Source organism: Aptenodytes patagonicus, chromosome 1 (assembly GCF_965638725.1).
Source record: "Aptenodytes patagonicus chromosome 1, bAptPat1.pri.cur, whole genome shotgun sequence".
Taxonomy (NCBI): domain Eukaryota; kingdom Metazoa; phylum Chordata; class Aves; order Sphenisciformes; family Spheniscidae; genus Aptenodytes; species Aptenodytes patagonicus.
In genome coordinates, this window is record NC_134949.1 from 84,074,500 (window position 1) to 84,101,856 (window position 27,357).

The 27,357-nt window shown below is 41.7% G+C and overlaps 1 long non-coding RNA gene across 1 annotated transcript; it reads right to left on the reverse strand.

Moving 5' to 3' along the window:
- Positions 1-768: 768 nt before the first annotated feature.
- Positions 769-27,341, reverse strand: LOC143163575 (uncharacterized). The gene is made up of 3 exons (XR_012995936.1): positions 26,274-27,341; positions 3,818-3,948; positions 769-1,458 (listed from the first exon to the last, which is right to left on the reverse strand). It is a non-coding gene; the product is annotated as an uncharacterized LOC143163575 (long non-coding RNA).
- Between the last annotated feature and the right edge of the window lie 16 nt (positions 27,342-27,357).

The following is a 27,357-nucleotide window of genomic DNA, read 5'->3' on the forward strand; positions in this document are numbered from 1 at the left end:
ACCTCCATCCCTTGGATCTGCTGCTTTGGTGCTCACTAAGCTCATTCACCGAACAGCCATTGACCAGAAGACGTTGGTTTTGTCTGTGTTCTGCCTCAAATGTAGGGTCCATGAACAAGTCAGCAGGATGTGGATTCTCACAGAAATTGTAGGTACTGTACTCAAATTAGTATTTGTTAACTTCCAATGAGAGCCGTATGCTTGGAACTCATCTAATATACCTGCTCTCACAAAGAAAACTCGTGCTAGGCCATTCAGCATAACCCAAGCCTTTGCTGTTCCAGGCCAGTGGCAGATCTCCTGGGCTATATTCCTTCTTAATCATACAATGACTGGGAGCTCTGAAAGGTTAAGCTAGCAGTCCTTAGGAACTTGCATGTTCTGTGACAAAGGACATATTGCAGTCATTTACTTATCCCTGAGCTGTAGTGACATAAAAGACACATGCAGCCTGATGAAATGGGTAACACTCCATTGACTCACATGGCTAATACCAGTTCTAAACTTAGCCATGGTGATAACTGAAATAAAGAACATACACCTTTAGGGAACAGAAAAATCTACTTTTCAAGTCCAAATAGCCTTATGAAGAATTATTCCTGAGCTGAGCTTACAGCTCACTGGTAATTTTTTCACCATCTCAAATCGTACATCAGAAGAATTTCAGGCTGTGACAGATAGATACAGATTAGATATAGATGAACCCATTTACAATTATCAGTCATTATTATTCAGAAACTGTTACCACTGTTATGCACATGTGATATGGTTCTGCAGAATGGAGACATAATTTTATTAAGTTATAGATGGGAAAAAGGCATGAGGAATACAGGTAATGCACATTTCTGAAATAGCAATATAAACATAAACAGAAAAATGTTTAAGTCAAAGTCACATGAAAAATTAGAATAATCTTCAGATGCATTCTAGACTTGTATGTACAGCATTTTTACGCTAAAAGTAGAAATACAAACTCCAGAGATGCAGCCCATCTCACAAATACAAAATAAATAAACAAAGATGAATGCCAATAAAAGAAAAAGAACCAATACTTGAATCTTCTTCCAGAATGATGAGAAATTTTGGTATGTAAGAACCATGGTAGAAGATGCCCAATCTATGACAAGAACTCATTTATTTCCAAACAAAATCTCAAGTAGTAAAGTCTTCTCATGGCTGGGAGTGAGTTCAAAGCTTTTAAACTTTTATGGGATCCCTGCACACTCCTTTTGTGGTGCTGAACAATTCCTCTACGAGAGAAACCTCCAAGCAGAACAGATTTTCAACAATTTGAATGAAGCAATCCAACTCACTGAGAATGTATGCTTGATGGGGACATCATAGTTATTTATCCAGGAGAAAATTTTTCAGCAACATCTAACCCAAGATGACTTGAGAACAAGGAATAAATGGGTTTGGTTTCAGTCTCTGCAGCAGTGTCTTCCTAGTGGTCAGTATCTGCAGGAGGAAAGCAATCAGACTTCTGTAATGCAAAAAGCTATAGTAAATATCAAGAGCAAATCGTTAGGCTCCACACTGGATACAGAATTATGGCTTAGAACCAAGTAAAAGATGCACCATTATTTCACTTTCCTTTCAAGGGCGTTAATATTAATTGAATGACACCAAGCACCATCAGTGGTTTTCCTGCTGGAAATTTCTTCTTTATCAATTTGTTTGCATAACCAAATATCCTAGAGAAAAACAGTATTGTTTCCACTCTTACAGTTCTTGCAAATTAGATTTTTATGGTAGGTTTTTTTCTCTCTAGAAAAATAGGTCAGTTCCCCTGCAGTAATATACACAGTCTGAGGCCTACATTTCTGCTTGGAATGAGTACACCGAATGCAGCTACCCCTTCAAGCTGGGCATTTGCACATACAACTGACTACTTCAACTGGTCAAATGACTATTTGCAACAGACAGATTTCCCCTGACTTCGAAGTTGAACCGAGGCCTAAATACTTAAGCCTTTTTCTACTTCCAATCTCCCTCTCTGAAAATATGGACCATAAATATCCTCTCCCAGGAGATTAGCCCTGGAACTTTATTGGGCTTAAAGTTACGTTCAAACAATGTCCTAATAAAAACAGTGGCTATTGAATAGTAAATAAAATGTGTTCCAAGGACATCAAATCGTGATTACAATGACTTCCATTTTTGTATAACTTCCAAAATAAGGGTTTTTTTTTCTTTATGTATTGGAAAATAAAAAGACTTGATATACAAGAGTAAGTTAAATAGATGGAAATATAAATGTAAAAAATAACAGAAGATTGCTTAAGAACAGTATTTAAAAGCCAGAAAAGATATTCCCAAGTAGCTTCCCAGGCAGCCTCTGTAAGACAAGGTAGAAAAAAAAGAAGAAGAAAAAAAGGGATTTTTCAAAGTAGTTTCCACTTAGTGGGACCAAAGAAATTGGTCTCAACAGGGTCTGAAAGGGAGCAAGGAGCATTCTGACCATAACTGCATACCTAAACCATACTACTTTACACACATGCCTGCCTTAAATCAAATATCCTATCATGATCATGATTAAATGGCGTCTTTTTTCGGTGTGTGTGCTGCATGCAGCCCTGAAACGGCAAAGAGGAGGGAGAGCCCTACAAAGATTGGTCATTCACATTCTGAGTGCTGCAGCATGGGGGCCACACAGCCACCTTGCTGCTTGTCAGAGAAGGCTGCCCTGGCATTTGTTTGTATGTTCCCCAGTTTTGGCAAAGTTTTCCACAGTCCTGACAAAGCCCGAAGGTGACTTACATGAAAAAAAAAGCAAAGTGAAATCCATTTGAAAGATTTTGAACTGAATCTGTGTGAAATAAAATAAACTTTTCTCCCCACTCCCAAATAACAAAGACACAGTTTCTATCAAAAGAGCTGTCTATGTGTTAATCTGCAGCGAAGACTCAGTGCCAGAGCTGGCACCCCTTTGAAGTTAAAGGAAAAGCTCCTGCTGTCTTTACGATGCCCAGATTCCTGACTGAATTGAAAAATAACATGGTAATAGGCTTCCTAAGCTCCGAATAGCTCTCTGAAGATCACTGTCTTGCTCCAGTGATTATAGGAGATGTCAAGGTGACTGGGTTAGATGCTTTACTCAAATACTTCAAACTAGCTGAGCTGAAAACAATAGCTCCCTAGAAGGGCTCCTGATTTTGTTGTGAGTGATCTCAGAATGAAGCTCAGCCAGAATAGAATGGCAGATTTGAGCAGAAAAATAGGGATTCACTTTTCAAAATAAAATACTTGGTTTTTCTTCTGATTTTACTGATTTTACTTTCTCTACTTTTTTTCTACTGATTCATGTTAGCTAGAATCAAAGTTGAATTTTATGTCAGTTTTTCACAGTATTTTTATACTTTTCTTCTCTTTTCTCCTCCTGAAGGAAGAAGAAGAAAAAAGGAAGGTTGCAAAAAGAGAGGGACTTTAAAAGAGATATAATTTTAATTTTTTAATAAATAAATTTATTCAATTGAAGTTAAATTAACTGAACTTGATGTTTTCATATAAGATATAAAAAATATGAATGTTGCAGAAGTGGCATTTTGATACTCTTTGATTATATATTTTCTATTGTAGGAACTTCTTGGCTAAGAATTTTCAGCCAACTTAAAGGCACAAGTATTAGAAGTCTGTGCAATCTGGCATCCTGAGCCATAATCCTTCAGAGTAGCACAGATCTGTTTTGAGCAGTAGAGCATCTACAGGATAACATAGTAGTATATGTAATACAAGCTAGGATAACACAGGGTAAGAGATTAATATTCTGCATCATACTGTGCTCTGTTATTTTTATCCTGCTGTTTCCTTCACTCACCATCTCATGACTCACACCCTCCCCACACTGGAATTTCTGTCTCAGTCTCGTGGCTCACTGGTGTGTTACGGAAGACGATGCCGTGGAAAGCCATCTGGAGAATAGCGCTACTGCATGAGCTCCCGGTTGCTCTTAAAAACAAAGAGAGACAACACCACTTACTGATTTATTGCATAACTGCTCTGACTATTGCAGCCTCTTTAGCAAACTGTCATCAGTATTTGTGAGGGTTGCAGTCCTTCCTGTTTTTATAGGCTTGGTGACGTCGCTGGATATAAGGTGGCGAAAGTGTTCCAAGTTACAGATAGTCACATGGAAAGCTGACACTGCACAAGCCTTTAGAAAAACTACAGGACTCATCCTGTGAGGTGATAAAGGGCTCTTGTGAGACAGATTAATGAAATTCAACATCAGTAAAAGAGCTGTTCCGTACACATTTCTTCATTAACTTTATCACCTCAGGGATATGGTCTTTGATGCCACACTAGGCAGACCATCAAGAATCTATGCTTCATGAGGCCAAACCACAGTTACCTGATGTGGGATGGGAAGGCCAGGTCACAAGAGGAATTAGATGATTAAATCCTTACTAATTGCATGCATAGTTACTGTGATCCAAAATGTAGAAAACCAAACTCCCAGTTCAGTCTGCTGCTGTGTAATCCTGCACTCATTCTTCTTAGTGGACTCAGTTTCCCAAGTGCCTAGGCTCTGGCCTCTGTTTAAATCCAGAAGTATCATGGTGTTCACTAGTTAGGAACCTAAGTTCTACCACTTCCCAGAAATTAGGGCAATCAGAGGAAGCATAATTATTTTCTCTTACCTCCTAGTTGAGTGTTAAGAGCCCTTGCTCAAGAATCCCAGTTCCCTCCTTTGTCTGCCTGTATCTGAACTTCCATCTCCATCTTCCTGAGGGCATTTTCTAACCAGTCAGAAGCCAAGATCACAGAGGGTTCACTCTTTATATGAACAAGCAAATATTCTCTAGGCTAGAGGGAGTATTCAATACCATTTGAATCAGCAATTGGACACCATATAATCCTTCAAAAAATATTCTTACCAGAAAATAACTAGTAAATCCCAAGCTAGAAGGTCATGTTTTCTCCTTTTTTGCCTGTCGCCCTAAAAAATGAACTTCACTGGAAGGAGTCAAAGAAGCCTTGTCCACAGAATATCTGTATCTTGGCAAAAAAAGGCATTTATGTGGGGAAAGGGGAATTAACTCAGGGATGAGAATGCCACTCAGTAGCAAGATTCCTGTAATGTAGGTGCTGGAGCAATGAGCCCTCCAAGGACCTTTAGTGTGTATCTAGCCAAAGTAATCTGCCTTTTTGCTGAGATAGTAGGTAGGAGTCAGCTTGGTTCTGGAGGTTAGCAGAAGGATCATTCATGCTCCATTGTGTTATTCCAGCTTTCACAGAAAAATGTACCAAAGGATATCAACTATCCCTTCCTCTCATGCTTTTAGATCCCCTGGCCTCCTACTTTTCCACTGTCAAATCTGGTTATACAAGTAACACTGGAAAACATAAAGCATGTTTTATTTCTGTGACTGTTTTGTTCTCCAAATTTGCCTTGGGGCAAACTTCCTATCCGGTCACCTCAACTCAAGTCCTTTGCGTGGATTTCTGATGGTGACTCAGAGAATAGTCAATGAGTCTTTTGTTGGTGAAGTAGCCTAATTCAGCAGAGACACTTTGCTGCTCAGCATCCAGAGGCCAGCTCAAGTCACCCATCACATCCTCTCCTCTCTCTTCTTGTCCATGCCCAACATAACTGGCTGCCTGGAGGGCAGCAGATGTGCATGATAGAGAAGGAAGACTGAGGGCTTGCACATCCACGCCACATTCAAATGTCATGTCTTCCCTGAATCCAAAGGGCAGAAGCTTCCCTCAGTCCATCCTCAATCTAGAAATGTGACCTCAACACACCAGTCATGTCATTTCTCTCAGATAAATCCTCCAGCTGGAGGACAATCAATGCAAGAGCCTGAGGAGAGCCTGAGGAGGATGTGATTAGTGACCTGAAATGAAGCCTGTGCAAACTGCAGTAGAAGCTGCCACTAGAATCTCTTCCACTAGAGTCAGCACCTCAGGACAACAAATGCTGCTGCAATTTCAAAGATGATTATTAAAAAAAAAAAGCTAAGGGGAATTGGAGCAGCCAGAGAAAATCTTGTTAAAGCAGCAGTGTCCTGCTGTGAGCAGCTGTGAGCTTTCTGTTCAACAGACAGGCTCCTTGGTACTACTGACTTAAACAACAAGTTTTTGCTTGTCAAACTCGTATCAGCAGTCCTTTAGAGTAATGTTTGTCCTGAGCTGCAGTGTCTTGTCCTGAACCTGTATTTGTCTGCAGCTGTTCTAAGCTGACTGTACGAATTAAATGGGACTCTTACAATATTTTACTTTTCAGCTTTGTCTTGTCATCTGAGAGGCACAAAAGGCCAGGAAAACAATTGCTCAGGGAAGCCAGGAAACCACTTGTAAAGAGGAGCTCTCCATTCACATGAGGTTGGTATTGGGTCTCTGCACTTCCTCCCACTCATCTCCTCCCAACACAAGGAAAGGAAGATGCAGGGGCACAGTCCCTTGTGCTTACTTGTAGTCAACTGGTATACAGGATGGAGCAAAGCAAGGGACTTTCTCACTGAACTGTTTTCTTTGGAGGATGTTAGGTCCTCAGAAGAGACATTTTTCATGGAAACATGCCTGTTTCAATTCAGAGTTCTCTGGGAAAGGTTTTCTCAGTCAGATGGGAGATGGGCTCTTTACCACCTCTAGCAGACAATAACTCGCAGTTCTTACAAGCTCGAGCAGGCTGGTCTTGAAACATCTCTTTGCGACAGGGGCTTGTACATGGCTGATGGGCCAAAAGAGCACTGTAGGCTGAAAGACCCATAACCTGGATGGTAATTGCACAATTTTTTTCTGGACCAGCCTAAGCATGTTGCTAACTAAAAAAATGCAAAGAATGGTCTCGCTCAATGTGACTTCACAAGATAACAGTGAACACTATCAAACATACAGCAGAAGATCACAAAAGAGAAATTAAAAGGGAGGATTGCTGTGTCTTGCCACAATCGCAGGTGCAGCAGCCAAGAGACTGAATGAAGCTTGGCCTACACTATTCTTTGATACATGTTAGGCACTGGATGGGATTGCTTGTGGGGAAAAAAAAGAGTGCAACAGTAGAAATCTAACCCTTTAGCAGATATCCCCTTGGAATTTTAAAGGGCCAGTTCAAATGCCAAGTTGGCAGCATTCTGATGAGGAACTTAAACCTGTCTAATGTTGATTATAGACCTGGGTCTCTTATGCTGATGAGGTGTGCTATCCTCCTTTCATCTCACATGAAAAATCACATGGTTGGAGTTTATGGAGAAAGGAAAACAGAAATTATTGGGTGGGGAATACAGTACACAGTGAACTCTAATGTGGGTCGTAAAGGACTTTGGTCATCTGGCTGTCAAATAGAGCAGCCCACAGTTTTTTCTCCCTTCAAGCCTCCAGGAGGTTTTATTAATCTCCAATGGCCTGAGACATCAAGACCAACCCCCTTCCCCTTCCTGATCTTCACTGAGAAGGTCAGTGAAGCTCTGATTCTATGACTGTTGGTGTGTGTCGATACAGCCTTCTAGTTTGGATATTTACATCCTTACCTGAAAAAATGTCTTTTGTCACTGGTAAGCCATAAAGCCATGCATGTACTTTTCTCTTCTGAACTCATCCCATTTTAATCCTATGCCTGGGAAGTTTCATCCTTATCTGCTAGTGGATTTCCCATACTCATTTTAAACAAGATTTTTAGAGGGATTCTAGAAAAAAATAAAACTAGCATGATTTTCTTTTAGTGATTCGAAAGAAGGAGTTGGGACCTAGAAGGTAAACTAAATCTTAAAATATATATAATCAGTATAATTTCCAGACAGCATTGATCAAATGGCCTAACATCTGTACACTGCATCCCCTGTAAATGTATCTTCATGGTGAATGGAGGCCCACCATTGGATATAAATGTTATCTGGCACTGAAAACAACAAAGAAGGATGTTAGTTCCTTGCTCAGTACATCACTGGAAAGCACTTAAAGTTATTGACGCAAGATTAAAGCCTTAAAGATAAAACTGAATCTTTAAAGTGCAAGAATTTTGCCTTGAACATGAAGTGTAACCAGTTTCAAGAGAAGTATAGCACTATATTTGGAACAAGAATTAACAGGAAAGGAATCTGCAAAAACCAAACATCTCTACTCGATATTTTGGCACCAGAAGTGTGTGAGATATTTCTCCATCTTACAAAGAGTTTCTGTCCTAAGAGGAAGGGTTTGTTTTTTCAAGAAACTACAAGTAAGTTTTGGACTTACCAGTATTAACTGATTTATGCAACTTTTATACTTATTCTGTCCATGAATGAATTAGTTGCCAATCTCACTGTATTTTAAGTAAGATCAGCACCAGATGGAGAGCAAACAGATTTGCTTATTAAGGGGTTTTATCAAAAGAGTAATTCAGCAAATATACCTCTGAAACCCAGTATTGATATTGAAAAGTCTAACGAACTTTCCTAAGAAATTACCTGATGCTGTGGCAACTGGATTCAGTTTTAAGTTATTGACAGAGATCAGTATCCTCTCCTTGAACTGTGCTCTGTCTAAAATAGAACACTGAGCTCAGTTCTGACCCCCGTGAAGTCAGTGGCACAGTGCCAAGTGTCTTCAACTGCATCAGGACTGGGACTACTGTTTTTGAGACAGACGCTGGTAATTACCTAAACTGCATACTTTGACTGCCATGGTAAGGGTTAGATTCGCTCTTTCATTTCCATGCATGCAGTTTAATTAGGTCGGCCCTGATATGTTCAGCAATATGCGAGGCATCGCTTTTCCTCTATTCCTGCAACTGCACAGGCTCTGTGAGGGCAGGCTTTTTCTCTGTGAACTGGGAATGTATACCAGGAGCACATTCACATCAGAAAAACACAGGGTTTGCTGAAACAATACCAGCTCCCTTAATATAACATAGTATCGGGTCAGGTTCCTGGTCCTGCAGCTACCAGCTGCCTATCTGCAAAGGCAAATTCAGGCTGGTAAGGCAATGTTGAGTCTGACAGCATATAACTTCAGCAGGTGTTGCCAGAGCCTGTAGGAGGTGGTGTCTCTCTGAGCCTCACAGAGGCTGTCAAAACTAGCAGGACAGCTTGATAAGGCAGTCTCGCTAACGGCTTTGGTAGCTGTATGAAGAACCAGGCCATTCACAAATTGAAAAAGAGCAAAAGATGAAAGCATGTTTCAGGAGAGTCCCACACACCCACAGCCAAGACACACAGTTTTACTTTCACTACAACACTTGAACATCTCAGAAATAGGATTACTGCACTCAGAATGGCTAATGGGCACAGCCAGTGCCCAATCGAGTCCTTAATCATTCACTGTCGTTCCTTTTAACTTAAAGCACTCAGCAGCCTAGCTTGGCCTCCTAAAACCTACAGAAACAACTAGATCAACACAACTAGATCCCAGCAGGCCATAACCTTCTAGTTCATATTCAAAGGACAGTCTTCCAGTGAATGCATTAGTCATTTGTTCCTGTGAAGCCTGCACCTGCTTCAAGGAAGGCTGAATGTCCACTGTCAGTGACACATCTGGTGTAATCATGGGAGAAGACCAGGCAAGGGTCCCCAACGATCTTGTTTCACTGAATATTTACATTTTCTCTGGAAAGGTAGAAGTGAGATAGAGTAGCCTCCAAATGCCCAATTTATTTGCAGTAGTTGGGGAAAAAAAGGAATTTTGAGGTCCTTCAGAGAAAGAGGAAAGAGCTAGATGAATACACACCAAAATGGCCAGTGAAACTTGCAGCCGCATAATTTGTAAAGAAAAAATCCACACAGGTATTACAGAGATCTAAATGTTTGTATATGTTCCAAAAAAGGGCTTGAGCACCTCTGAGTATGTCTATACAAGCTGTTTAAAAAGAAGTTAGCCCAAATGTTCAACATTAGCATTTAAATCTGAATCAGCCTGACGCTTGCCACAGTGAACATTCAAGAGACTTGGCTGCCACCACTTCGGGTCAGTGCTCTACTTCAGTTACTGAGAAAGACCACCAGTGTAGACACAGCCTTCATTACCTGCAAAGTGAAGGCTTGTGATCACTATGCAAGCTGCAGTCAAAGCTACAAAGATGCTAGGGTGCATGTGGAAAAGAGAATGAAGCTGAAAATGTCACGTCATCTTTGCATTAATCAGTGGATCAGCCCCTTTTGGGATCCTGTGCGCAGCTTTAGATGCTGGAGCTCAAAATAGATGAGAAGGCTTACAGGAAAAGTGCTAATGATCCAGGGCCTCGATGAACTGTCATACTGAAAGTTGTTGGAAAGACTGGATTATTTGCCTTATAAAGGATACAAATAAGACGACTCCGGGCAAAATGTATGCTATATAGAACCTGGTAAATCAGATGATAGACTGGAACTTTTTGTTCTCTGGGGGGGGGGGGAAAAATTCAGGGACAGTGACTAATATGTAAGGCAGGAAATTTAAAAACGGGAAAAGGAATTACTTTTTTACACAAAATGTAATTAAGCCATGGAACATAGTGACACAGGCAACCATACAGGCCAAAAACATAACTGGATTCCAAAGGGACAGGACACTTAGGGAAATATCCAGATTATCTAGAGTTATAAACTACAGACAATAAAAACATGGAATAGACTGCTATTCCAGCTATCTTTTCAAATACTTAGTACTAGCGTGGCATGCTGTGATGCTACACAAGGCTTTTTAACATCAGTTCATTACTTGTAACCCCTCAAATAAGTTTTCTTAAGGAAAGTCCAAAAGTCCCATTTGCCTCAAATTCCTTCTACCTCCTGCAGCTCCATTTTTTCCAGGTTAAGCATTATCTACTGACAGTGACACCCAGCCTTATATAATGCCATGTAATGCCTTTCTAGAGAGCACAGAAACAGATTGAATCATAATTTAGGCTCAGAGCTGACAGTGAATAATAATTACCTCATGCCCACCCTTTTTCAAAGTGCGTTCTCAGTGATTTTTTTTCTCTAGTTCAGACCAAGGCTCAGACCAGCTGCTACTCTGTCCAACCAGCAGTGGGAAAGTTTACCGAAAGCAGCAGCAGTACTATTTGATCCTACATCTGCTGAAGCAAATTGCAAAATTTCCCTTCAATTCTACAGTAGAGGAACAGTCCTTCAGAGTCCAAACACAATTTGAATCAAATAAGGGTGGAGCAGGCATCTCTCTGGCCCAAGTTCCAGTCATCAGCGTGTTTTGCAGCTAAGAATGGTAAAGTTTTTTTCATACCTTATAGGATTAAGTTACTTTTCATTCAATACCCATGAAATTTGATAAAAGCTATGATATATTTGCATATTGAGCAGCACACGTCATTCTCAATGCCATCTGTACTTCATCATGGGTGATACCAATTGCCTTCAACACCCACAGATGACAAAAGGCATTTAGCACCTAAAAAAATATTGCTCAGCACCTTGTTGATTTGTGCTCTTTGTGTACAGCAAATTATAGCGATGGCATGTCTGATTTCCAGTGACTTTCAGTGTCTTTCCTGACTTCTCAGATGACTTTTAAAAATGGAGATTGTCTACCTAGGGAAAAGCCATGTTTACTCTGGTTAGTCCCTGCTCAGTCATTCTCCTTTAAAATAACAAAGACTAAATTTGTTTTCGTATTCTGAAGTGGACTAAGTTACACATGCGTCAGGCCTACCTTTATTCCAAATGTGATTATTCATAGAGGAGTGTGTTCCATTTCAGCTTCAGATCTAGCTTTTTTTTTCATTCAGATTACACTTCCCAAGTGTTCGCCTATAGATGAAGCCTTACAGCTTTAGGAAAACCCCATCTCCAATGCCTGGTCTTTCTCTACAGCAGGAAAATTGCTGTAAATTCCTGACTGTAAAGTCTGAAGGGCCATAGTAATGTCCCCGTTACATACACTGCATTTTCCCCAAACAAATGTAGCTACACCAAAATAGGTCAAAATTTTGCAATAGAAACTGCAAGATGGTTCTCAGAACATACATATGTTGTGGCAACACCCCAGATACACTTCTGCTCCCAAATACCTTATGATTTATCCCCTATGGATATAACAAAAGGTAAGGCTCAACAATTTGGGGATTTGCCTTTTCTTTTTTTGGGGGAGGAAAATATGCTTCTGTAAGATATTCCTTGCTTTTAGCCTGTGTGCTTATAGCATTATTTTGAAAAGCTACTAGGCAGATGGTCCCCAAATGTGAGTTAATAACTTGTAGGTAGCTTTTGAGGAAGCTTTTTGAAATCCCTTCATGCAAAATGATTTTGCAAACTGCCTGCATGCCATTCTTCGCTATTCTAGCAGACTGTTTCAAAATGGTCAAGAGAAAATGGCAGGTTATGTTCTATTTGTTTTGCAGCAGACTGTTACATTTATTTTGCAGTGATAAAAGAATATAAAGGGAAAGCAAATCATGCACAAGGCTTTTACTGAAGATTTTTCTAGAACCTGGAAGTCCTCACTGGCTACAAGGCCAGGATGTTTGGGCCTCTGCCCCTCTTCTGCAGCCCTTCTACAGCATTTCTTACCATTCAAAGTAAGGCTGCTTTTTGACAGAATAGGATAGGCTGAGTATTCAACAATCATGAGTCAGACTTCACAGCATCATAAGATGAATTTAAAAATCAGATTTCAAATGTGGGGCTTTTCCTGTTGTCCTGGTTTTGGCTGGGATAGAGTTAATTTTCTTCCTAGTAGCTGGTACGGCACTGTGTTTTGGATTTAGGATGAGAATAATGTTGATAACACACCAATGTTTTAGTTGTTGCTGAGCAGTGCTTACACTAGTCAAGGACTTTTCAGCTTCCCATGCTCTACCGACTGAGAAGGCTGGAGGTGCACAAGAAGCTGGGAGGGGGCACAGCCAGGACAGCTGACCCAAACTGGCCAAAGGGACATTCCACACCACGTGACGTCATGCTCAGTACATAAACTGGGGAAAGCTGGCCGGGGGGGCCATTGCTCGGGGACTGGCTGGGCATTGGTCGGTGGGTGGTGAGCAATTGTACTGTGCATCACTTGCTTTGTATATTCTTATTATTATTATTGCTATCAGTAGTATTAGTATTTTATTTTATTTATTTCAATTATTAAACTGTTTTTATCTCAACCCACGAGTTTTCTCACTTTTACTCTTCCAATTCTCTCCCCCATCCCACCGGCTGGGAGGGGAGTGAGTGAGCGGCTGCGTGGTGCTCAGTTGCCGACTGAGGTTAAACCACAACACCTGTTTACCTTTGGCTTGTTAGAGATACTGTATTTTTTGCATGGTATAAAGTTAGAAATATTGCTAGCGTCTGATCTGGTGAGCATCTCCCAGTGTTTTTGAACAGATTTCACAAGAAATCCATCACTATACTGATGACAAAATGCTGCAGTCTTTCTTAACAACGGCAGCAGATCAAATGCCTTCTAATCCCCACACAGATCTGTCTGTATGTGAACCAATCAGGTTTAACTGCCCTACCTCCAGGGTGATCCATAACTTTAGAAAATATAATAGAAAAATGGAAAATAGAATATTTTCAGTTGGAAAGGACCTACAATGATCATCTAGTCCAACTGCCTGACCACTTCAGGGCTGACCAAAAGTTAAAGCATGTTGTTAAGGGCATTGTCCAAATCCCTCTTAAACATTGGCAGGCATGGGGCATCGACCACCTCTCTAGGAAGCCTGTCTCAGTGTTTGACCACCCTCTTGGTAAAGAAATGTTTCCTAATATCAAGTTTGAACCTCCCCTGACACAGCTTTGAACCATTCCCCCACATCCTGGCACTGGATCCCAGGGAGAAGAGATCAGCACCTCCCTCTCCACTTCCCCTCCTCAGGAAGCTGTAGAGGGCAATGAGGTCGCCCCTCAGCCTCCTTCTCTCCAAACTAGACAAACCCAGAGTCCTTGGCTGCTGCTCACAGGACATGCCTTCCAGCCCTTTTTCACCAGCTTTGTTGCCCTCAGTTGGCTTGCACGCCCCTTAGCAGCCCTGCACAGTGGCAGTACTAGCTGCAGCTCCTTTACTTCCTGGAGCAGAGTAATAGCTCATCCTATTTGCTTTTGTAAGCATAAGGCACTCTGCGTCAAGGTCCTTGACGCATTCAAGGACCTTCACATCCTTCTCAAACTGTGGGGCCCAGAACTGCACACAGTACTCAAGGTGAGGCCGCACCAACGCTGAATACAGCGGGACAATCACCTCTTTTGACCGGCTGGTTATGCTGTGTTTGATGCACCCCAGGATGCGGTTTGCCCTCTTGGCTGCCAGGGCACACTGCTGACTCATACTGACCCTGCTGTCGACCAGCACCCCCAGATCCCTTTCTGCAGGGCTGCTCTCCAGCCACTCCTCTCCCAATTTATACTTGTGCCCAGCATTGCTCCATCCCAGGTGCAGAATCTGGCATTTCGACTTGTTAGATTTCATCCCATTAATCATTGCCCAATGCTCCAGTCTATTCAGATCCCTCTGCAAGGCCTCTTGTCCCTCAAGAGAGTCAACAGCACCTCCCAGTTTGGTGTCATCAGCAAACTTGCTAATGGTGCATTCAACTCCTGCATCCAGATCACTGACAAATATTTTGAACAGAACTGGCCCTAGAATTGAACCCCGAGGAAACAGAACTTTGGCCCAAGGTATTAAAAAAATCAGCTAAGAGCTCCAAGTTGATAGTTACAGCGAGTGAATTTCTTCCTCAAGCACAGCAAAACCTCCTACCATAAGGGACCAGGAAATAACACTTCCTTCGGGATAGGGCCAAAGTTTGGAGGATAAAGAACAAACTCCAAGATGTACTTTCTTCTCAGAAATCACATATTGCTAATACATATGTCTCTATATTTTCTTTTTAAAAACCCCAGCTGCTTCACTGCTCACAGCTCTCACGAGGAGAGGCTGAGAGAACCAATACACAAGGGCTATTAGCCACATTTCTTACGGCATCATTGGAAGGGTCTCATCCACAGAATCGGTGATGAACACAGTATAAGAACGTAAATAAAACAGATTGCATTGGATAGATCAGAAGGGTAAAGTCTAGTGATTAGAGCGATAAACGTGTTTGCAGATAACACAGAAAAGTGCATGTAAGAGCTATCTTAGTAGAGAGCAGTAAATTGACAGTTATTTTGGCTAGGTGTACCTTACAGTTTTAGTTTAAGACTATAAAACATATGGGCAAAAAATGTGACCATATGGTCCTTAAAATTAAGGTATTAGCCTCCCCATCAGGAAATGTGCCCTCTCTTCTGCACCCCAGCACTCTGTGATCTTGGGAAAGTTGTTTAGAGCTCCATTATGCTTTTCAGGTCCAGCCTTAAACACAGCATAGTAATATGCTTTGCTTTTCTTCCTGTCCATTCTCAAATCAGGCCAGAAAGTCCTACAGCAAATGCCACCGGTGGGCATAATATGTATGGATAGTTGGTTAGTAAGTAGGAAAGAATCAACCAACTCTTTGCAGAGTGCCTTACGCTTAGAAAAGCACATAGGATGAGCTATTACCCAGCTCGAGGAAGTAAAGGAGCTGCAGCTAGAACTGCCACTGTGCAGGGCTGCTAAGGGGCATGCAAGCCAATCTACACTGTCTATTTAAAGTCCAATAGTAAAGATCCAGTCTTCTTCTAAACTCTTCCCTCCCTTCCTCCTACCCCTCCAAGCTCACCACTGCGATGCAGCAGAAAAGGATACAAGCTTTAATTTCAAGGTTTTGTTTCCTCAACTTGTAAAACACCAGCATGGCACGAGATGGACCATGACGAATCTGACCCCAAACTCACTGAAATCAAGAGGGCTCTCTCTCCCTGTCCCCACCCGATCCCCCACCCCCCTGCCAATTACAACAGACTTTAGAACAAGTTAGAAGTCTGAAAAATGTTCTGAAAGTACTGCTAGAAGGAAGGAAGGAACTCTGTCTCAGTATGCAAGCAACTATTTGCCTTATTTCTAAGCATAACTGCTTCTCGCTGTTATTCTATAAATCCCATCTAATCAGTATTTGCTACACTTCAGAGAAGTCTGTGAACATACCCGGGTTGTTAGTGTATTTCATTCACCATGTCTTTCCTGTTTTGATAGAACAACAATTTAGGAGAGCTAATGCCACACCTTTTCCCTAAGAGAAGCAGTATTAATTCAGGTCTTTCTTTCCCCCATGCAGCTACCTTTACAAAAGTTGTAAAAAAAATTATTTTCTTCAAGGCTGGTGTCCTTTTGCCAAATTTGGTTGAAAATAGCCAACAAGCTCAAAAGTTGCTGATGAACAAAAGAGTGACTAAAAAAACTTTGTTTCCCTTGGGAACCACCAAACCCTTCTCCAGAATGAATTAGAGTGAATCTAGTTCAGTTCAACATACTGTTTTCTCTAAAGCTGATATAATCTATTTCTGTGGTGCTCCATGCAGCAGTTACAGAGCAATCCCACCAGCAAACGGTGTGTGAAAATAGCCGTATCTAAACTTCCTACTAAGGTCACCACTAAGCCACAGTGTCCCTGTGTCAGGAGCCATCCACAACATAAGCCGGCCCAGGGAGCCCTGCCAAGGCCAGAATATGCACTTCATACCACACGGGCTGGTGTATGTAGCACCAGGCACAGCCACATCCACTCAGCCTTGTCAACATGTGAGCGTAAGGTAAACAGAAGAGTGATGATGATGAGAAAGAGACTGCTGACTCTGCAAAAGAGATAGTGTTGGGAGAATGATGGCGTGCAAGACCATGCTGCAAACAAGCATCCTGCCATTCATCAGGGGAGAGTGGAGGGACGGCTGCATGCGATACGCCCACTGAAGCACAGGGAGACCTGCTGCTCCTGTTGAGCACTGACCCATGGGGCAACTCAGCAGATTCTGCTTCTCACAGAGGCAAGACGCTGCCAGTCAGCAGACTGGGCTCAGCACTGAGCTCAGCTGGAGCCCTGTTTTGCCTCAGTGAAAAGCACCAACTCCTGGCTCCAGGCTCCTACTGAGATCCAAACTCAACAGAGCCAGCAACTCAGCGGGAGCCGGCTGTAGCCCTGGATATAGACATAGCCAATCTGTTCTCAGCGAGCACTGATACTGCACCCTTAGAGCACGTCCTGCACTGGTTTAACCCCTGTACAACCCTCTGTTCACTTAGGATGGTCTGTTTCTCTTCAAGAAACATTTGACATTTGAGAGAAGCATTTGACCTGTGCTGTGTGAAAGCCTACTACCTGTTAATGAGACATTTGCTCTGATGAAGCAGTTTAAATGAGCATACTGCAAAGCCTATAAAATTTATTGACATTCATAGCACCATTAATCAGCTGCACTCATCCTCCAAATTCTACCATCTCGCTGTGAAATGGAAAGCTGCAGGCTTGATTCACTGCAAATCAGCTCAGCTCTATGCTGTTTTGTCCCAGTCACGTCAGCACCTAACTGGAAGGAACAGCCATGGATCAGGCAGGAGATCTGTCTGAACCACTTTGTTTGTTATCCTCACAGTTAAACCTTGGAAAATCCATTCTTTGCCAGGATCTTTTGCTGCAGTTGTTACTCCCTTTGGGAAAGATGCTAATTGGCTGTTTATCATCTGGTCAGAAAGGGGAATTGAATATCGCCTGAATGAGTCACAGCCTGCTGGAATTCACTCCTGCCCTTTCCTTAAATTGAGAGGGCATGCATGGCACACACCTGAGTAGAGACACTTCATGAGTAAGGCTTCTTTTCAGTAAAGGTACCTGGCTCATGTTTCCTATTCAACAGAGACTAAAACTTTACAGAATCAGCCGTTGGCAGCACTCCCAGGATATTTTTCCATTCGCACATATTTCTAAAAATGTCAACGCCAGTCTAACCATTCTCATCTGGGAAGCCTGACATCAGATGTACATTAGCCCAGGAAAAAAAAAAATCCAAAATGCAAGCCCCTTCTAAAAAGGAAAACAAATTCAAAGTATGTTACATTGGCTCCTGCCTCTGAGCTCTATGCAAATAACGGGAGGAAATTTTACAGTGTGATGTTACACCCGTGACATTTCAATTAGAAAATCAGACAAGGGAAGAGTATGGGTTTCAGGGATGAGGAGTGGATGGTATGTGAAATTCTTATTCAGGCCCGATTCCTGTATGTTTAGGTTTGTTACCCAACGGCAGACAAAAAAAGTCCCAGGCAGGGCCTTAAGAGCCATGCTTTCTTTGCATGGAAAGAAATTAAAATCCTGGAATTTAATCCTGGAATTAAAACCAGACAGCTAAACAACACTACATCTGACTGTGGGAGAGCTTCCCTAGAGAGGAAGCATTTTGGCTTGAGCATTTTGTTCCAGTCATCAGTCTCCGATTATTTTCTCTTCCAAATTTGGACCCTTCACACACCTTCCCAGCATCACCTGCTTTGCCTGAGAAACTAGTGTAGACGAACAAGACATGCTATGCTGCCATTTTGCAAGCTGAGTTTGGACAATAAGCAATATTGTTTCCACACTCTCTTTGCCCCACAGCACATGCTGTCAGCATGCTACCACTGTAAGAGAGTTCTCTATTTAATTCGGTCTGTCAAGACTCAAGGAAAACAAAGGATATGACTGCAGCCCTCGAGTCTATCTGAGTAGGATTCCTGGAAGGGAACAGAAGTTGACTTCAGTAGGACTAATCCATAATTACAGAGTGAACAGAGAGCAGGATGTGCTGCTGAAATATTTTAAATATATATTTCACTGTCCCTGAATGCTGCAATAATGACTTTACAACTTCTCTCTCTAGGGGAAATTAATAGAAAGTCCCCCTCCCCTTACTGGCTCCAATAGTAATTTTGTTCACTCACCTCCAAGATGTGTTTGGATTTCGAATTATACTTTTGCTTTCTTGCAAATCTACATGTTTTTACATGTCCATTTTAAGTATGTATCCTGTCTCTAAATATTGAATAATACATAAATATGATAAACAGAGTTTTTAACCTTACCCGTTGTTGAAACAGACCTTAAAGACTGATGCCCTGACATAAAAAGTTTCATCAGACTTTCCAGGTGGTGGACCTCAGTATTCCAGACCTCAAGTTCTCGTGGTCTTTGCTACAGTCACCTAAGACATGACGCCCACACTAAGCCATCTGCCCACTCATCTGCTGAGGGAAATCACCTCCACAGCAGAAATTCCTCAGCCAGCAAGTTCTATTGTCCAGAACATTTGCCATCATCAAACAGGCCTTCAGTACTCAGATGTCCTGCCACTCCTACTGAAGGATGAAAACCTCTGTCAGAGGAGTGAGACAAAGGAGAAAACTGAATCATTAGGAGAACAACTATGTTCAGTGGAAGATCATATGGGATGCTTGTGTATACAAAAACTAAAAAATGAAAGCCCATTCATAGGTTCACCTAGCCTTAGTGGTCCCTTCAGAGGGACTTGCTTCTCACTCAGTTGTTGGGGTGGTTAACAGCTCTACTGCAGTTAGAGCTGTCAAGATCCATGAATTTCAGTGTCAGAAAAGATTTCAAGTGGAAGTTTACTTCTAGACATGCACTCTTACTTCTCAGTCTGACTGAACTTAACTAATGTTCCAGTCCCTGGGGACCACAGCAGAGCAACTGCTGGCATATAGCTTCACCTTGAAGTTACAGAAGAATTCTAGTGGTGGTCCAATTCCTGCCCATGCTGGGTGGTCCATGGTTTCTACAGCACTAGAAGCAGTAATACAGTTACACATGCTTGTAATAGTTTTGCCTCCGGTATTACATCCAAAATCCCAATGCTTTGTAAGGGAAGCTTGATGATGCTTTCAGACCAGTCCTTACTTGCATGCACATTTTTCTGAGGCTATCTCAGTGGATTTAGAGAAGCCAAAGCCATTTGGAAGCTAACAATGCTTAGAAAGTACATATTTGTTTTGACCTTTAGTTACTCCCCTTTCAGGTTGCAATTAGTTTAGGACCAAATTATCCTTTTAGCATATATGCAAAGGGAAGTAAACATAACCCACAGTGTAAACATGATGGACCAGCACAGAAGGGCCTTGTCCGTGTCAGGTACAGGCGAGGCAAACATCTGCAGAAGATCATTTAGGTGAGGCTGACCATCTCTTTGGGAAGAAGGCTGTCGTCAGTGAGATGTCTGCAGGTCTCATCCTGCCTAATGCAGTTAGGAGTGTCTCCCTACCCTCTTCCTTTTTTTTTTAAATTTCCAGTTATTTTCTAGTGCAGCCTGCCAGATAGCAAGAACAGGGGATGTGCTTGGCCACCAGGGCCTCAACTGTATCACAGTTCCTAAGGAGAATTACAAGATGCAGTGACTGAAACACAAGGTATAGCCTACACTAGGGCTGTGCAAACAGGAAAATCAGTGAGTTAAAAACCAAAGCAACAGTATCCTGCTCTCACTGTCAGATTCACTTGTGCTCTTCCATTTGCACTTAGAAAAGTCAGGGGTTTGTGTGGTGACTTTTAGTACAGTTGTATATACATGAGCTCAGCTGGAAGAAGAATCAGAGAACAGATTTCTGCAGAAATAATTGTGTTCAATGAATAGAGACTGATTATTGTTTAAGGTAAGACAGTACCAATACAGGGAATGTGTAAAGCTTTTAAGATACTCCAGGAAATTGCCTGAGGGCAAGATGCCATGTAGATTCAAAGCAGGGCATATTTCTCAGCCCTAAGTGTGAAACTGAGCAATATCTACACTTGTCAGTTAAACAGTTTGAGGGAATGTTCCCAGGCAATTAATCACAATAAACGGTACTGTTAAAGGCTCCTGGTCACACTTCTAAGTCTGTACCAGCGAGCTCACTCCCAAATACTTCCTAGGCACAATCTGGGAATCAGCACAGGCCAGGAACTGAGCCCATTAGGCAGTCTGCCTCTGGCCACCTTATTTTACAGGGAGAGCCTAACAGTATGAACACTGAACACAGGCTGTTGTATGCCAATTGGCCTCACTGCCAGAGAATGGTCCTGAGTGCATTTCATTTTCTAATATAGATGCAGTCAGGATGTCTATGAGAATTCATATCTCCTCCTTAGTGGAATATCCAGCTTCCTTATTAAGAACAGAACCTAACCCGTTTTCCACTAGCAAGAAGGAGTGCAAATTCCATTTTGAAATGCACAGTGTTTCCAAGCCTTCCAGAGGGATTTCTCTCTCATGCTCCAAAATTCTATGCTCCTCAGACTCTGCTCCGTTATCAGTACATGTCATCGAGATCCTTCTCACATCCCCTGGTATTCTTCTAGCACCTGCTTAAGATGGTTTCAATTCAGAATGTCAAGAAGACAGCTAAAATTCGAAGGAAAAAAAAAAAACCTCCAAAACCCAACCAGGATAAGCTTGTGAACACGCCATTATGCAGTTAAATGAATTCTGCTATCAGAGCAAAGCTATCAGACCAAGTTAGAAAATTAATTAGCTTCTAATAATAAATTACTTTTTTCCATAGTGTAATAATAATAATATTATTTGGCATTACTGCAACAGTTTACCTCTTGCAACCACTATATGTGAGCAAGCTATGCATACGTGTCCGTGCTCCTCTGTGCTTCATGAGTCACAGAGATAGATAGGGCCACTGAAGAATCGGTGCTGTTCTCAGCTCGAGAGAAATCCAGATTGAAATGCCTTGGCTACAGAGTTTTTGGCCACAGGGAGGTTTGGGGCATCTCTAAATATTCAACACACTGGCATCAGAGCCACTAAAGTTAGCATCTTAACCTAAGGAACGGGTCATTTAGAGACCTGTGAGAAAAATGGGTTATGGGAATCTGACCAAAATTTTGCTATTTACTGGGACTTACTCCACCAGGCCTGCAGGAAGATGCCAGTGTCTGCTTTGGATCCACACTTTAGCACACTCTCCTAAATACAGGTACCTGTATCCTTTCTTTCAAAGCACTGAGCAGACTTTTAAACCATGATCCTGAGAGATACTGCGTAGGTGTTTTTCCCAGTAGCTGAAATCCATTAACAACTCTGGCAGCCACCATTCCTTTCTTAGGCAAATACCCTGATACGTCAGCTATAGACTCCTGCTCTTCCCTTCGCTTCTTATTTGGTTTGAGGAATGTTGTCTCCTTCAAAGCACAGTGGCTAAGCTTTAGCTAGAGGGTATTCCTTCCCAGGACAATCTTTGTCACCCTCCAGACTGACTGTTTCTTTGCATCAGTTCTCTTGCATGGCCAGAATTTCTCAGCACGTTAAAGATTATATTTCCTAATTAAAACATTTCTAGAATTAATTGCATAATAATAAAATAATAATAACAACAACATGTATTTTCACATTAACCTTTCTTGTCTTTAAGTAAGCCTCTTACGCAGCACTGCCTTGTGCTTTATAGCACATTATAGTGTTTTCTGAACTAAGGAACTCATAGAATCTGCTCTGCAAATTCACATTAAAGCCTTCCCTCAATTACACCCCCTCAGATTTTCAAATCATTTTAAACAAGACAGAAAAAAATAATAAGGCTACACTGCTTAAATAATTCAAATAATTTTCAGCTGCCTCCTCCCCCCCCCCAATCACATGCATTTCTACTTACAGTTAAACAGGGAGGAAGGAGAGGAAGAGGAGGTGGAAGAAGTTTTAAATTTGTTGAACTTGCTTGAGAGAATTAAGTATGGTAGAATCTAACTAATCCCTACTAACTCTGGAGGGAGCAATCTGCCTGCAGGCCCTTGTCAAATTTCACTACTGGTCATGGTATCTTGCCAAATGACCTGAACAAATCTCAGCTAGGTAGCTACATTCCTCATTACGACTAAGTGGCATTGTCGCGTGCTGCTCAGAACTAGCTTCACTGATACATTTCTGAAGAGTAAGGCTTTTTGCTTACATATATATCTTCCGTGAGACTGAAAGTGCACTGTTACCTCATTAGAGGTGAATGGCAGTGCGTGGAGAAGGGAAGCTACTTCAGAGCAGTGTTCAGTGTGCTGTGAACCAAGAGCCCCCATCACCACCACCACCAGAACAGCGGTGTTTGCAGCACAAGAGGCCAGAGAACAGCCAGCAGAAGTGCCATATTCTCCTTACAGAGTCCAAATAAAAAGAGCACACAAAAGAGGGATTTGTTCATGCTGCTCAAAGCAGCATTAACTCTCCCTCTGTGTTCAGTGACCCCAGCAGAGGGGTCACAGTGCAGAGATGCTGGCATACAGCCCTTGCCTGCAGAGCCACCAAGGGCCATGCAAGAGACCAGAAAGGAGACCACAGGGTGAATCTCTCTCCTCCCTTCCCTCCCTCTCCGAGATCTCACATTTTAGATGTCCCGGTCCAGCCAATCCCACTCATTTTTGTGCCTCTCCTAGCCCTCTCCCCCTTTGAAAGGCTCAGTCTTCCCTTCCACAGCCTTTTCTTTACCATGTTTGTATAGAGAAGATCATGGTACTAATGTCCATAAAGCGCTAGGAGATGAATGGTGTTATATAACTGCTAGTTACTGTTTTATCATTTTTTAGAATGATGGAAAAGTAAAATGGGAATGTAGACTCCCCTTGGGGCCAGAATAAGCAAACTAAACTTACGTTACTGGTGACCCAAAAGAATATTCACTTCAGCATCCCCAAAATGGAAGAACGGAAGGATAATGCATTTCAGTACATACTGTCCCACACAAAATGACAAGCCATTAATAACTATGGCATATAGGCATGTGTGGGGTGAGAAATCTTCCAAGGTGCAGCTCCTAGTCAAGAGGGTTTATGAAAAAGTGTTGTTCTGTGGTTTTTTTTTTTTACGTTTGCAATGATTTACTATTCATTAAGCTCTGATATCTTGTGGCTTTTGATATTCCAAAGAGGTTTTATTCAGCTTGCTTTTCATTCCAGGTCAGCTAACATAAAATCAATAACGGTTTGGACAGATTTCCTTCTTGTAATGAGCCTAGAATTGGCATACATAGCCTAAACTCTCTTCCTGTTTCACACTTACAGAAGCTTTCTCAGAGTGATTCGGTTCTCTCTTTCTCTCATATTCTTTTGCGGCAGAAATGTGCATTGGCATGTTACGAGGCTTCTGCACTGTTTGTATCCCAGGCACAGACACGTGCTGCCTACTGAACTCAATGAGGCTTCTTGACACCAAAATCAATTACAGCAAAAGCAGGTTCTCACTGCCGGAAAGCGCAATTACACTCTCATCCAGGCCAAAGTTGCAATTCTTCATGCAGAAAACCCTGGTACTCAGTTTGCAACTGATCACGTCAAGAGGACTGCTCTGATGAGTAGTGGCTGCAGGAATAGGCACGCTCCCTGTAGTAAGAATCTGGTGTTCTGATTACAGTGTCCTGCAGCACCACTTGTTTTCAGGCTCACAAACTGTACCATGTACCTAAATATTTGCACCAAAGTCCAATGGGAACTGCTGGTTCTAAGTTTTCAGCAGGGTATGTAGTTTAAGTCACAATCTCAAAGATCAGTGCATCTAAAATATGTGCTGAACAATGCTTTACTTAAGCATGTGCTTAAAGCTGAGCCAATGCTAAGTGCTGTGCTGAACTGTGTTCTAACCATGTTTCTGGTCGTATTACTCAGTGTCTGGCAGCAACCTCTCTCATTAGAAAGCAAATCCTTTACTGCCTTATAAGCCAATAGAAATTATGCATCCTTGTAAAGAAGGTGTCAAAGCCCAGTTTGCCTGAACTGTGCTTGACAACTGTTTAGAAAGCCAGGCCAAACAAATATTTTCAACCATATTTTAAGAATAATTGGTTTTCTTTTTATTGGAAAGTTCTCTTGTTTTATTACGGAAAAACGCAGCATGTTCAAACTGAAGGTCAAGGAATGAGTTGACAAGCTTGCATAGAACCCTCTGCAGCAATCAGGGTATTTTTCTCTCATAGAGCTTGATCTTGATTGGGACAAATTCTACTCTCAGTTACAGCAGGGCACATACGCTGGAATCCAGAGCTGAATTTTGCAGACTGGCTCCAGTGGGAAGTTAAATGCTGCCAGCACTTTGCAAGACCAAGCCGTGTGGTATCTCTGCAAACATGAAGTAGGGCTCAACAAGCAGTCGTGATAATCTAACAGTCGCTGCCACTGAAGGGTAAGGATTTCACTCCTCCCTGCTTCCTCACTTCCCCGCACCACTGACCTTCCCCATCCCTTCCTTGCACTGGCACTGACACTCACTTGCTTTCCAACTGACTAATTTGACAGAAAAAGATCTACTTTGTTGTTGTTGTTGTTGCTGCCTTGGATTTTCTGCCAGATTAGTGAGCTCAAGCAGCTCCTGGAAGAGAAGGCAGCACTTGCACATGTACTTTCACAAGGACAGAACCAGTTCAGGGTAAGCAACAAAAGGGCATACAACAGGAGGAAGAAAACTGAAAAGAAAGGAGGAAGACAAGGCCTTCCCTTTCCATCAGCAATGGGCTTTTAAGATCAGCTCAGCCTACTCCCCATAGCCTTGATCTGCTTTCACCTACATCAGTTTTACACCGGTGTTACTCCACTAATTGCAATAATTACTGTTACGTAATTCAGATCATTAATATCCAGAAGCCCTAGCCATAAGCAGGGTTCCACTGTTAAACAAGGGACTGTATATACACATTGCCCCTGCTCTGAGGAGCTGACAGTCTAATTCAGCACAATGCACAACTGGAAGAGCAAACTATAGGAGATAAAAGTGGTCATGAAGGTGGGGGTAGTAATTAGAGGAAGACACAACCAAATTTTGATCCTGAAAGACTCACTGCATTGTTTGGTACTTATTCAGGTGAGTCACATGGATTTAATCACTGAAAGTAAATGAAACTATTTGCCTGAGCAAAAAGCTTCACTATAAGTCCATCAACTATCAGCATGTGCAACAGGCAATTATACCACTTCTTTGTTTCATTTTAGATTCAGTCTCACCAAAGGGCTAATTCTGCACTTCACCTGGATGCAAAAACTCTCACTAAAGCAAACAGGAGATCTGCCTGTGTCTGGAATGCAGCCGGACTGGGCACTTTGGCTGCCAGTTTTGTTGCAGACAGTTTCTCAGCATACTACATCATCATTCCCCATATAAATGAACAAGCAAACCAACCAGGAAACCAACATCTAAAATTAATGTGAAAGATCCTGTTCTCTATTATCAGATTCAACCTCCTTCCCCCTCACCCCTGGGTTTTGGGCTGAGCTCTGTGTGACAGTTCTTTATACCAAACATGAAAAATACTACTTGCTTGGCACTTACCATGCCTGTTTTACTGAATAGGAAGGAAAAACATCATGCATTCGGCCATTATCATTAAACGGCATGGTAAGGGACAGGTAAGCAGAATTTGTGTCTGGACGAGAGAATGTCAAAACGCTGTTTTGCAAAGCTGATTTAAATTTACCACAGTACATATATCTGACGTACCTGCATAAATTATAATCCTGATTTAGTGTTTACTTAGTTGTATTAGAAAATTTGTTAGAAACAAACCTTGAGCGTTGACAATCAAGACTTCTCTTTCTGCTAGTCTTGCTGTGCCACTGTATGTGGTAAAGGCATGAAACATCCTTCAGCAATAAAACAGAAGTTTGAGGGGAAAACAGAGACGTCCTTTGCAAGAAAAATGGTAACACAGCTCTTTGATTTAAAGTAAAGGAGCAATTTTGTGCCAGTCTTCACTAGTAAGCTGTACAGTGCTGTGTTATCACGATGAAGATAATGTGTCATTCGTCCTTCAACAACATCTTAACTGTAAAATCCACAGCACTGAAAAGGTTTTGTTTGGAAATAAAAGAAAACAAGGATGTGTTTTGATGAAAGGTGATGCTTCCCGTCTGAGTCCAAGATATAAGCCACGCAATGGTTATTTAAGTAGCACGGCATGCCATGTTAGACTCTTTAAGTGCCACCCGTTTCCAGTCTATGATAATTAAAAACAGTGAACTATGTGCACAAATGGTATGGATACATAAAGGTGACTGATACACATGCCAAAGTAATCTGGAGTATACAGTGAAAATAGTTTTGCAGATATTGCACTCATATTCTACTTTCTTGTTGTATCTATCCAGTCCCTCATGTTTTTGATCTGTTGTGCACTTGGATCGAAACCAGTAACAGCAGACAATAATTCTTTTCTTTCGGTCTCAAAAATGTAACGAAGGTATATAACTGTAAAACTACAAAAGAAAAAGCTGCACATTTTTTTGAGTGGGGACAGTAAGCACAGGACTGAATTATTTAGAAATTCTGAAACAGTAAGGTAATTAATAAAATTATTTATAAAGAAGTATATCTACAATATTTAATAATTTAAGGCTCACAAGAAACTAACATATCAATGACAATAAAAGTTTTCTGCTATAGGGTTAAAAGCACCAAATTCACTTCACATACTAGATAACCAGATCTGTACTGATCACAAGTGGAAAACTCTGAAAGTGCTGATCTGCTAATGTTCCTAGTGCTTTAACGATGTCGTATTTCACAGGAGTAAGAAATCCCCTTTCAACCATAAATACAGTCATACAGATATAAAATATATTGGAATAATTTCAGTTTGAAACTACAGTAC